The 13,069-nt window shown below is 46.5% G+C and overlaps 1 protein-coding gene across 3 annotated transcripts in view; it reads right to left on the bottom strand.

Moving 5' to 3' along the window:
* PLXNA4 (plexin A4) overlaps positions 1-13,069 on the bottom strand; it is a 459,202-nt gene that overhangs the window by 165,675 nt on the left and 280,458 nt on the right. The gene's annotated exons all lie outside the window — the stretch shown is intronic.

Below are 13,069 nucleotides of genomic sequence, written 5' to 3'. Positions count from 1 at the left end.
TGCTTCCAAAGATCTGCCCAGGGCAGAGCAGAGGGACAGATGATCTCTGTCCCAGTGAGATGCAATCCCAGAGCCAGGGTAGGACAAGGGGAAGGTGACTCCTGTGTTCTTCTCAAGGGCAGAAAGGGAGCACTGAGCAGGCCCAGCTGCCATGGCTGCAGCAGGGTTGGAAAAGATATTTTACCTCATCAACACTGGTCCCCAAAGAAATCACACACGAGTTTCTGGCTCTCAAGGACATCTTAAAAATCTGGCAAAATCTGCAAAGTGCTGAATGGTTCGGAGATGAACTGCTCCTTCAGGGTGTTTCACACAGCACCTCACCTCTGATCCTGCCTAATTTCCAAACTGCAGATTCTGCAGCTCCCAGCCTCCCTATTGCTAGTATGAATGAGTTACAAAAAGTCATTTAAAACAAAATGATTGAGTTTTTTTTGGATCTGATAGACAGGAACAGCTAATCCTGTTAGAAATTTGGCTCCTGCTTCTGCCATTATGCATTCACAAAAGCTCCTGCTATGTGCTCAGTCACAATTTTCTGGCTCCCATTTTTGACTTTTTTATTTCAATATACGTTACTTCTTTTTCCCCCTTAAACTGCCAACATTCTGGTCAAAACCTGAATCATTGCTCAATCTCTGTTGTTATAATTGGATGTTAATACAGCAGCAGGATTTATTCAGTCTGATGGACTAAGTTAATTTAAATGTACAAAAAGGCATCTTAAGTAGCCAATTTCCTTCCCAACAGTCAAAAGATACATTTCCAAAACACTGAACAGTGGCTCTGTCAAGCCATGTGGGTTCTGTGAATGCTGCTATCTTTCAAGGCTCAGCCAGCCCAGAAAAACTGCGGGAAGATTAAGAGTGGAGCTTATTTGATTTCAAAGCCCTGAATAGAGTGCTCACGATAATACAGTTTATTAAATAGAGGAAGGCAAAAAACCACCTGAAGGAGGCACAGGTTGAAGCACTTCTGCACCTTTATAGCAGTCAGTGAGGGTGTTCAGTCCCCTGCACAGCATCCCAAGGTGCTGATTTTATTCTGGCCTGAATTATGGACAAAGGGACTTGGATTTCCTCTGTCATGTTTGATATCCTGTGCCTTATTGCCTGACCTACAGACCTGGTAAAAAAGCAGGAACAGGGAAAAGCAAAGCCCAGAGAGGGTAAATAAATAAAAATTATATATCTATAAATAAAGTAAAATAAAATAAAATAAAATAAAATAAATTATTATTATTATTATTATTATTATTATTATTATTATTATTATTATTATTATATTATTATTATTATTATTATTATTTTAATGTTTATTATTATCTCTCCAGGGTAAATAAATAAAAATTATTGATTTTCCCTGGTGAGAAACAGGACTCACAGACAGGGAGATGTTAGACTGCTGGGAGAGGAGCTGGGTTGGATCCCAGCCTGCCACTTCTGCAGGATAAGCACATAACCTGCCAGTCCCACTGGGACAGGGACTGTCATTTCTCATCAGACCCCCCAAGCTCTGCCTCTTCATTGTAGCCCTTTTCCCAGTAAATCCATGCTTACATCCTTGGAAAACTGGGGGGGTTTAATTAAGGGTGTTAATTGGAAGCAGCAGTAGCTGTCAAGGACAAATGACACAATAATTAAAGTGGGGGTCAGTGTCCTGCTACATGGCAGGATAAATTACCTGATCAAATATCCTTGTTCACCCCTACCTCCAGTCGCGTGTTTGCTGTTCCTCCTCCTCCTCTCCTGTCTCTGTTCTGGGCACCTTTGGCAAGAGATTTCTCCACTCTGGCACTGCCAGAGCAAATCCCCAGTCACAACCACACAGCACTCACACCAACAGAGGCACACCAATAAGATGAATAGAACGATCTGGTGCCCACAGCCTCTGTGGCAACAGCTCCAGGAAACTTTGAGGTGAGGCTGAATGCTGGCAGCTCCCATCAGAAGCTCTCAGGGTGAGATTGCTGCTCCTCCAGCAGTGAAATTGGCTTTGCACACCTTGCAGTGCAGTTCTTCTCTTCATACACCCCTTGGCAGGACCCTGCCCTGCAGCTGGCTCAGAAAACCCCTCAAATCTGGGGCTTTCTGTGTAAACCATGCTGGGCTTCATTTCTCATCTATCAAGTCTGTCGGTCTTGCAGCTTGTAGGGAACAGCTTTGTCGTGGCAGGTGTGAAAAGGGAGGGCTTTGCCTTCTCACTAAACTCTGTCTGCAACATCAGAGTCCAATTCTGAGCTAGGAACTCGTGCTCTGTTGAAGAAGAGACCTTTTGCAGGGCAGGATTTGTCTGCTCTCTGTTTCAGATGTCAAGCAGGGATGAGATAAATCACAGCCTGGATGTTTCTGTGTCTGTTCAGTGAATATAAAGGAGTCTGGACAGCCAGGTCAGGTGGAGACACACACAATGTACACCACAGTCACTGGGTGAGGTCACTCCCACACCAATGCCACACTTCATTTTCTGCTGTTCCTCAAATTTTGTCACTGAGAACAATCCTCAAATATGTTCAGGCCTCTCCTCTTCCTAATCACAGCACCAGAATAACCAGTCACAACAAATAATATGTTTTCTTTAATTTCCTGGGGAGTGCTGTAGGAAATCCCCTGTGTTCCATAGCTTGTAAACCATTGCAGAACTCCAAAACCCCTGTGTTTGAGGGGAGCTGTGTTTGAGCAAGAGCCTTTCCCCATCTGCTCTGTCACATCCCTCACACCAACCCCATCCCTGCTCTCTGTTCTGGCTGTATTTACAAGGGAACAGACAGATAACAAAGATTATCTCAGTCCTTTTTTTAAAGGTTTGGCAAGTTCCCAGCTTTCCCTGCTCAGCCTCTGCCCTGTGCTGTTCCTTCTTCAAAGAATTCCTCCTCTCCCAGTGACTCCCCGCCCAGGAGGAGCAGGGACACAGCATCCTGCTGGGAGCTTGGTTGGCATCCTGGAGGTTGAAAAGTGTTCCACACACTCAGAGGTTTCAGTTCAGATTCCCACCAAATTCACTCATTTTTCCCTTTACCAAGGTTGCCAAACCCTTCCTCAGCTGGGATTGCTTCCCATTGGCACAAGGCAGGGAAATCTTTAAATTTCCTCGTAAAAATCAGAGTTCACCAGCTCAGAGGTGTGGAAGGAGAGAGAGGTGATTTTACCCAAAGCTGAGGAAACCAGCCACCTTCTTCCCCGCCCTACAAACCCTCAGCTCTGGCTGATTTCCTCTGCCTGCAGCACTCCATCCTTGTTTCTCCCTGCTGCATCCAGGTACCTTCACACTGCCCCTGCCTTCTTTACACTAAATCTTGATCCCCTGGTCAAGTGTTTCACTCTGTAAACTGTGAAACAAATGAGGTTTGGCTAAACATTTGGGTTCAAAAGCCTTCAAAAAGAAAAGAGCTTCATGTCACAATTAATGCAGGGCCAGCCCAGGCTTAATGAGAGCTGGTGCCTGTGTGGCCACTGGAGCGTGGCTGCTGAGCAAGGGAGAGATTGTTACCCAGGCTCCAAAAAAGGATATAAATAGATTTAATTGGGACCTCTGAAGGAATTCATGCCACTGCAATGGGTTTGTCAAAGCTCAGCATCCCTTGAAGGCTCCTGGTGGAGGCTTGAACAGTTAAAAAACACAGGGAGAAGTTTAGGAGTTGTTTATGCTGATGATCGTGATTTCCAGATCATGTTGTTCTTTCCAGATGTTCCCACCACAGAACCAGAGGAAATTTTGGGTTGAAAGGGACCTTGAAGATCATCTGGTTCCAACACCCCATCATGGGAAGGGATCCTTATCCTCAGTTATCAGTGAGCATCTTCCTGTAGATTAATTCTCCTCAGCAGCCCTCTCAGGTGTCTCACTGTGTCCACTCCCATCAATTCGATCCTGTCACCACTACAAATTCCATCTTGACGCATTTAACATCTCCCTGGGCTATGAAGTTCCATCCTAATCCTCATCCTCATCCAACTGCCTGGAGGAACTTTGCCTTCTCTCCCTCCCCTGGCACCCTGACCCTCTCCCAGGTTTCTGGCTCCGCCACTCCTGACCCAGGCAGTTCCTGAAGGATTGTGTTGATCAAACTCCCTTGTGCAAGATGCAACCCCTGCCAGCACTATCAGGCTACAGGAACTAGGGTAGTTTGATAAATGCCCCTTTTTTCAGTAACAATCAGATTTTGAATCCCCCATAATTCCACACAGGAACAGCTGTGCTGGCTGGGACCAACACCCCACATATCCCAGTTCCTTCAGCCATGGCCTGAAAGGAAAGCATAAGACCAGGGTAAACACTTTTATGTCCCCAGCAGCTGCCCAGCCTTTGGCTATTTTCATTCAGAGGAACTTTGTCTGTTTCTCCCATAAGCCAAAGAGCTATTTATTTATTATTTTAGTTTATCTTTGCAATTGCATTGTGGCGTCCACAGCGTGCTTTGCCAGGGATTTTTCACAGATCCAGAGCCCACTACTTGAAGGAATCACCTGCTTTCATTTGTTCAGGCTTGATTTTTCAACAGTTTAATTTCATGCCCTGTAATTCTTGTATTTGCAGAGGTGTTGAGCAGTCAGTTCCCATCCATCCCCTCCTGCCACTCCTAAGCTTGCCAATGTCTCCATGTACCCCAGCTCACCTCCCTCAAGGCTGAGGAGCTCCTGCTTCTTCAGTCACCTCCCACGTGGAAACCACCCTGTACCTCTGCTCAGATTAAGGTGAAGAATCATTAAGAATTATAAAGAATCATTAAGGTGGGAAAAGCCCTCCAAGGTCATGGAGCCCAACCCAGCCCTGCCAAGGCCACCACTGACCGTGTCCCCAGGTGCCACATCCACAGGGCTTTGGAGCACTTCCAGGCATGGGGACTCCACCACTCCCTGGGCAGCCTGTTCCAATGCCTGACCACCCTGTCCATGAGTAAGTTTCCCCAAATATCCAACCTAAACCTCCCCTGGTACAACTTGAGGATGTTTCATCCTCTCCCTGTTCCCTGCAGCACAGCCCGACCCCCCCGGCTGTCCCCTCCTGGCAGGGACTTGTGCAGAGCCACAAGGTCCCCCCTGAGCCTCCTCTGCTCCAGGCTCAGCCCCTTCCCAGCTCCCTCAGCTGCTCCTCATCAGACTTGTGCTCACCTTTTCTCTTTAAACCATTTATTTACCATTTTTAGCCACATGTTGGGCAAAAGGGGAGGGTACGTGGTGGTCGTCTCTGTAGCCTTCACCATCTTGTCCCTTCCCTAGGCTCTCATGCCCTTATCTCACCAAAAACTGTTAAATCACTGCCTTTAGCAGGGTGTCACCTACTCATTTTGAGGCACAGGGATGTCCACATCCCTCGGGCTCATCCCAGGTGACAAACACAGCACATCAGATTGACCCGTGATTGTTTTATCAGAGGCAGGTAGCTCATAAATCTTGGCTGCTTTTAGCTGAGTGAGTGTGCAGGGGCACTGATCTTCACACAGCTCCCCAGAGCCCACATTTCTTGCCACAGAAAGGGGCATTTGGATTGCTCCCAGACACCCTCACACACACCCCACCCCAAATTTTTTCCTCCTATCACTCTTCCTCTCCTTTTACACCTCATTCTCCATGCAGTACCCTCAAATCTCTCTGACAGGAGCTCCACAGGCAGCCTCAATCAGAGTGATAACATCAGCTGAAGAGTTCTGAGGTCACACTGCTTAATCTGCAGCCCAAAATCTTCAGATGTGAGGCAGGGAGAGCCGTGATAACATTTGCTTGCAGCTGTTCCTGAGCAAACACACACCAACCCAACCCACAGCCCCAAAATTGGGGCTTTCAGGGCTATCACAGCACCTCTGCCTCTCCAGAGCTCTCACCACCAGCAGCCTTCCTGAGGGTTTCACTCAAGAGCTAAGCAGGATTCAGGGAGAAAAGCCTTTGAATTCCCAAAGCCTTAAATGTATGTCTCAGTTTATTAAAGGAGAGAAAAGCAGACAGCACTCCTGCTCAGCTGGTGCCTGTGGGAGCCCTCAAGGTTTGGGGGGTAATTAGTGCTACCAAAAGGGGCAGTGGCCAGGCAGAGATGCAGGCCACTATTTTGGGGCACATCCATTTATCTTTAGATATCCCTGCTGTTTGTTTTGCTGTGGAATTAGAGGGAGGAAGATCCCAGCAAAGCCCAGCTGCCTCTCTGTGTGGTTTTAACTCACAAAAGGGGCTTGAAATGCAGAATTCCTACTGAGTGCAGCGAGGGTTGCTCCATCCCAGTGCCCATATTTCAGTGGATGGAGCACTGCACGTGTTTTCCCAGCTTTCCCAAGCATTCATCTTGCCATAAAATGAAAGCCCAAGGATATTTAATTCAGGGATCATATAAATGCATAACTTTTAAGATCAGGAGGGACCACTACATCATCTGTTCTCACCTCCTGTACATCACAGGCCACTACCCACCTACTCTTAAGCTGAACCAGATAATCTGGGTTTAGCTGAAGCATCTTGCCTTAGAAAGACCTCCCATTAAGATGTGAAGATACCAGGACAGGGAGAATCCTCCAAATGGCAGCTTGTCCCAGCAGCTAACCACTCACGCCACAAAAAGCTTGCACACGCCTTACTTTTCATGTGAATTCATCAGGCTTTGGCTTCCAACCACTGATCTTTATTTTGGTTTTCTCTTCCAGGTGGTAAAGCCCTTTAACCTGCTGTTTTCAGGTGAAGATGCTCAGAGATCCTGATCAAGTTATCCCTCAACATTCCTACTGATAAATTAACACTGAGATGCTTTCAAACCCTACCAGGACCTTCCAACTCCCTACAAATAATTTTTGTGTGTCTTTAGTCCTGCTTTTCCTATCTGGCCACAGGGCATGACTACAGCTCTCCCACTCTCCTCAAAGTGCAGGATGGTGTCAACTGCTTCTACAACAGGCCAGATGAGGAAAAAAACCCTTTGGAAGGATGTGAAGAAACGGGCCCCTCATCCATTTCAGTCTCCCACTTCCCAGCCTGACCTAAATTCCTTCCTGTGACATAGCAAAGTTTGTGTTTGCTTTGTCTGAGGGAGCCAAAGTGGCTCAACCACTGTGCCCTGGTCGTGGTTAGTGCTGAGCTAATCGTTGTTCCACTGAATATTTTATCTGTGGGATTTAATATCAACCTCCTGCTCATTCATGAAAGTTTTCATAGATTTGGGCCCGGTATTGATCCCTGGAGAATACTACTAGGAAAACCCTCAGGCTCTTTGAGAGCTGCCAAGTATGAAGCCATTTCAGAGATCTCTTCATGCTATTTTTAGGGTTTGGGACTTTTTTTTTTTTTAAATGGGAACAGGCTGTGGAGTTGTCTCAAGCTCTGTGTGGAAAGGTAAAGACAGGGCATCCACAAAGAAAACGTCATTATTTCCTTTAAGAATGGGTCACCTATTTCCTCACAGATTGAAAAAATCTTATTTTTCATAAATCCACACTGCCCAGATGCCATTTGGCCCAAATCAAGAGCTTTAGATTGATTCAACATTCCTTAATATTACCCCTTCTAGCCCTCAGGAATCATTAGAGCAGGAGTCTGGATGCTACTAAATCATGAATGTAGCATTTTAGATGTAAGATAACTCAGGTCTCAGGTGTGCGAGGTCATCCTCAGAAGAGCCATGCATTAACCAGTGCCTGCTTATTGTAGCTCTACACCTAAATTCCCTGGTGAGGAGCCCAGAGTTAGACAGGATCAACCTGGGCATTGGGAAACCTGTGGAGTTGAAAAAACCTCCTGACTCCTGGTAATAACCCCAAATTTCGGCCTCTGCACCATCCCTAAGCCAGTGCAGCAGCACACAAGGTTCTTATTCCTCCAATTAGTTTCATTTGTACTCTGGTGATTTTTTTTTTTCACATTCCTCTCCAGCCAAAGCAGAAAGACGAGACTCCCACTGCACCTTTCTTTTTATGGAACGACAGACCCGGCGCCCAGATTTCCTGGGGAAAAAACAGCTGGCATGAGGCTCTGCAGAGAAACAGAACTTTTGTCCCTGCAGAGAACTATTCAAATTTGATTGGAGGTACAGCTTTGGTGCTCTATGAAACAGGGAGATCCCGTTTCAGCTCCTCCAGCCAAGCCCTGAGTTCACAAAAGCCGCTGCTGAGCGGGAATGCCGTCCAGGGGGACAGGGACAGGGGCTGGGGATGGTGTTCTTGGATGACTACAAGGTGAACGCTGCCAGCTGGCCTGTGTACAAAGCACAGAGACCCAGGAGACTCCACAAAGCCCTTGCCAGCTCCATCCAGGTAGTTCCCAAACTGGCACCCTGAAAAGGAGCGGGATTAGCCCGCTAAGGCACCTTAAAGGAGCCCTCCACCTCCAAGATCAAAGGCACGCTGGCTCCAGGGCTCTGGTTACAGCTGCCTCCCTTCTGGGCAGCCCTTACAAAAGGGTTTGGGCTGGGGGATTTGCTCGGGTGCATTTCACAGGGCTCACCAAAAAACCCAAATAATACAACTCCCAAGTACCCTTTTGTCCCTGGTCACAAAGGAAGGAGTCGTGCTTGGTATGTCATGCAAGGGGACAGAAACGAGGGCAAGGAGCAGTGCCAGGTGCTCAGAGAGCACCTCTGAAACACAAGACACCCTGCGCAGCTCAAAGGACTCTCTCCTCCCCTCCGCCTCCAGCAGAAGGGAGGGCAAAGCTTCCTCTCTGCCCCAGCACATCCCTGCAGGGCTGGCTCACAAGCAGGTGACATTTCTGCCTCTTGGCTGGGCACTGCTGATCCTCCTGAAACCCCTTTATCCATATCTCACCCTCATCCCAAAAAGAAGCCAGTGGCTTCAAAGAGTTTGGAGTCCCTGGAACCCCTTTATCCATATCTCACCCTCATCCCAAAAAAAGAAGCCAGTGGCTTCAAAGAGTTTGGAGTCCCCGGAACCCCTTTATCCATGTCTCACCCTCATCCCGAAAAAGAAGCCAGTGGCTTCAAAGAGTTTGGAGTGTCCTTGCAGAGCTCCAGGCACATGGCTTCTCCATCTCAGTAGCAGAGGTGACCTTCTCATTGCTGCTCTTTACTCCTGCTTTTCTCCAGCCAATGCAGACACATAACAGGGCCAGTGCTTCTCACCTGTGGTTCTCAGGCCCTTCCAGGAAGGGAACAGGGAATAAAAAGCATCAGGGATGAGGAGAAAGCCCAGCCTAGCACTGCTGTGGCTGCCTGAAGGTCAAACACACTCATCCTTTGATTGGCATGAGAATTGACACCAGTTTTATTAAAGCAGTCTGGCCACTGTCTAAATACTGCTGTGCCCACACGTGGCCTGGCTAAGAAACCCTCTGATGCACAGACTGGCTGAAGAGCAGGGAAGCTGGGCAAGCTGATATCCCTTCTCCTGAGGTCTGGACCCTGGGCCTGGCCTCCTTCCAGCCACAACAGGCTTGTGGCATCCCTAGGATCAGTGGAGGTGCTGATGATCCCCAGCCCCTCTCCTCCTGAGCCCCTCCTGGGTCTGCACAGCTCCAGCCTGGCAGCCAGCTCACGGCGTTTGTGAGCCCTGTCAGGTTTGTACAGCACAGCAAAGGGGCTGTGGGGAACATTTCTTTTATTTATCAGATTCCATTTCACACCGGTGAACCATAAAATTATAACCACAGCTTTTCCCCGGCCCGTTGCGGATCTGTGACATCTGTCTGTCTGTCTCTCTCCTACCCACACGGGTGCAGCCTGGTGGCAATAATGGACGTCCTGAAGGAGCAATTTCACCTCTGTTTCCCGAGGATTACAGCCTGCCTCTTCCCAAAGCAGCAATCCCTGCCCCTGGTTTATTAACCCAACAGCAGGCGTGGAGAAAAGCCCTCACCCAGCACAGGCAGGAGAGTGGTTTCAGCATTTATGGAGAGCAGGAAATTAGGAATGTGTTATCAAGCCAGATGAGGATCAGGCTTAAATCTCACCAAAATAATAGGTGAGGAGCTATTCCTTCCAGCTGCCTGGGATTTTACCTAAGGAGAGTGTAGATGTCCTGCTTTAATGCCAGGACTTAAAATATCACCTTTTTGGCTCCTGTTTTAGGAAAAAACAAGAGTTCATGCTCCTGTTCCTTTATCTCCTCCAGAGGACACACAGATTTTATAGGTGTTTGTCCCAAAAGGAGGTGAAGGGAAAGTGAGGTTCAACACTTATTTTATTTCTTGTTTCAGCCGCCACTCCCTGAATCAACAACTCCAAACATCCTTTCCTGTCTGAAGATCTTATTTATACCTTTGGAAACAGAAATAGTCTGGGAAGAAAGGAATACAAGCCAGGTAGGAGCCCAGCTCTAATCCCTCCCTGGCCAGAGACCCTTTATTTGGAATTTATTTAATCTCCAATTCCCTCCATGCAGCCAAAGCATCTCTGCAATGGACACAAACCCCACTCAGGACTATTTCTGCCCATTCCTTATGAAGGGAGGTGGGATAAATCTGGAGCAGGCTTTTTTTTTTCCCCCTCCCCATGCACAGCAAGAGTCAGATCCTATTTGCAGCTCCCAAGGATGCTGTGAAGCTCTGGGACAGCTGGGATTGCCTGGTGCTAATGGGGGATGTTTAGAAAAGCATGTTCTGAATCCCTGGAAACATTTAGCTCAGCTCAGTTTGTTTTCCTAAAAGATATGAAATATTGCTGAGCTGAGGGCTCAGAGCAGACATCTCCCCGAGGAGCTCTGTGACCTGAGTTATGCAGATCACATTAGACAATCACACCAGTCTCTTTTAGCTTTCAATTCCATGAATTTATAAGTAGTCACCAAATAGTTCCAACCATAATTGTCAGCCTGGGCTGAAAAGAGCTTAGCTAGGCACACAGGCTTTATGTGAAGTGAAAAGTTTTTATTATTATTATCTTTTTTTTTTTTTATTTTTATTGCAGGCGGGTTTCGTCTCGCTCAGCTTTAAACTCCATTTTCTCCATCAGGATGCAGATTTCACAAGACAAGTTGCCTGACCCTGTGACCAGGCCCGTAATGGGACTGGGACAGTAATTGCCATATTTGCCAGACAAGGATGAATTGCCTCTTCCAGATGAGCCACACAGACAGCACAGATGAAGTTTATCATCGCCCTAGATGTGTTTTGTTTTCTGCTGATGCATAAACATCCCAGCAATTAGTTTGCTGTGTTAGGGGCTCCCTTTTCCACCTCATTTTCCTGAGGGTTTATGTCAGAGTTTTTGCGGGCTACCGACAGAGCAGGCTTTTAAGACAATTCACAAGGAAATAACGACTTAAAGAGTGGTCAGACATTGCAGCCTGCTCAAGGAATCACATCCTTGGAAGTGTTCAAACAACACCTGGATGAGGCACTTGGGGACACGGCTCAATGTTTGCCTTGGCAGTGCTGGGTTAGTGGTTGGTCTTGATGATCTTGGAGGGTTTCTTCCAGCCTGAACAATTCTGTGATTCGATGGCAATTCCAGCACCCTCAAATATTAGTGCATGAATCCGAATTCTTTGCTGATTTGGAATCTCTCACAGATTTAGAGCATTCGTGGTGCTGGAAACTCTGGGAAAAAGGAGGATGTTGGCTGGTGGTGTAAAAGGTATTTACCAAGTTGAGAGTAATTAATTCAATTCCCACCTAATTAGATCAGGGTTAAAAAAAGCCCCCAGTCCTCTCCTACTGATGTCGCAGAATCCTAGAATGGTTTGGGTGGGAAGGGACCATCAAACTCATCCAGTGCCACCCCTTGCCATGGACAGGGACACCTTCCACGATCCCAGGTTGCTCCAAGCCTCATCCAGCCTGGCCTTGGACACTTCTAGGGATTCAGGGGCACCCACAGTTTCTCATTTCCTTCAAGATATTGGTCTGTAGCATCAGTGAGACCATCACTGGTAGTTCCTACAACTTGACCACATCTGAATCCCTAACTTCCAATTCAGGGTAGCCCATGAAAAATCATCAAAATTGTTTTTTTGCATGTAGACTGAACAGTTCCCCCCAGTCATGTCTGCAGAAATCCTAATCCTTTCATAAAAGAATCTAATTGTTTCATTTTCCTTTCATTTCCAGACAGGTCAGATCTCAGTAAAATTCCATTTCCCCAGAACATTTAGTTGTAGTTTAGAATTAACTTCTCCATTTCCTTGGCTTTGTTTGTGGTTTTTAATTTATTTTTTCATACAATTTGTCAAGCAGAAGTTGATGCATGGCCCTCCTTGCAAAGCATAGCTCAGAGACCAATTAGTCAAAACTCCTCCTAACAGGACTGCAGGACTGCCACAAAATGGCAGCTAAACAAAGATCTATCTAGCTTTTAAAAGTATTAACCTTTTTATTGACACTGCCATCTATCAGAAGGTTTATTCTCTGAGTGACAAGGTGGAGGAAGCCAAAAGCTGAGCTAAAGGCCACCAGCTCCCCCATCACCCCACAGATGGGGAGCAAATGCCCAGGGGTGCTTTTAGGCATAAAGGCTCACTAAGAAACCATTTTGGCAAAATAACGGAGATTAAAGCGTGATTTAGAAGTACAATTTATATCAAATGCTTCCTTAATTATTTAGAAATTGACAGATTTAATAAAAACTAATATCCAGCTCTCTCCATCTCCTGTTTCTGCTGTCAGCTCCAGTGAGATGCTTCATAAAAGGGGAAAGTGTCCCATAAAAGCCAGGCCCTTGTATTAGGTATCTATATTTTCTAGCACCTAGAGAATGGTTTATAATCTGAAGAATTTAAGTCTTCTAAATGTTCAGGCAGTTACTATTTTTTAAATTAAAAATCACATTAAAGCATTAAGCTGCAAAATGTTTCTATTTATTTTTTTTAGGGTGTTTTCTTTCCTGCCTTTGCTTGCAAATGCACTGCCAGGAATGTTGTTTAGAATGAAAGAATGAGGATTAAAACATAAATAACCACCTTAGTCTTTGTCCTGGGGAAATTCTGTCCAACAATGGAGATAATCATTGCCAGGACCCACTGCAAGGGCTGAAATTAAACTTCCATGGGGAGATGCTGGTTCACAGAATTCAGTCCACTGAGCCCTGACAGATTGCAAGGAGCTGTTTTTAGGCTCAGCACATCAGAGAGGAGGCAAAAAACTTGTAATTTGCAAGTTGTGCACCTGAACTTAGAAATGCTGAGCTGGTTTTGGAGCAATAAGAA

The sequence above is a fragment of the Motacilla alba genome, chromosome 1A (assembly GCF_015832195.1).
Source record: "Motacilla alba alba isolate MOTALB_02 chromosome 1A, Motacilla_alba_V1.0_pri, whole genome shotgun sequence".
NCBI classification, from domain to species: domain Eukaryota; kingdom Metazoa; phylum Chordata; class Aves; order Passeriformes; family Motacillidae; genus Motacilla; species Motacilla alba.
Note: the sequence above shows the minus strand (reverse complement) of the source record. Positions and strands in the feature narration are given on the sequence as shown.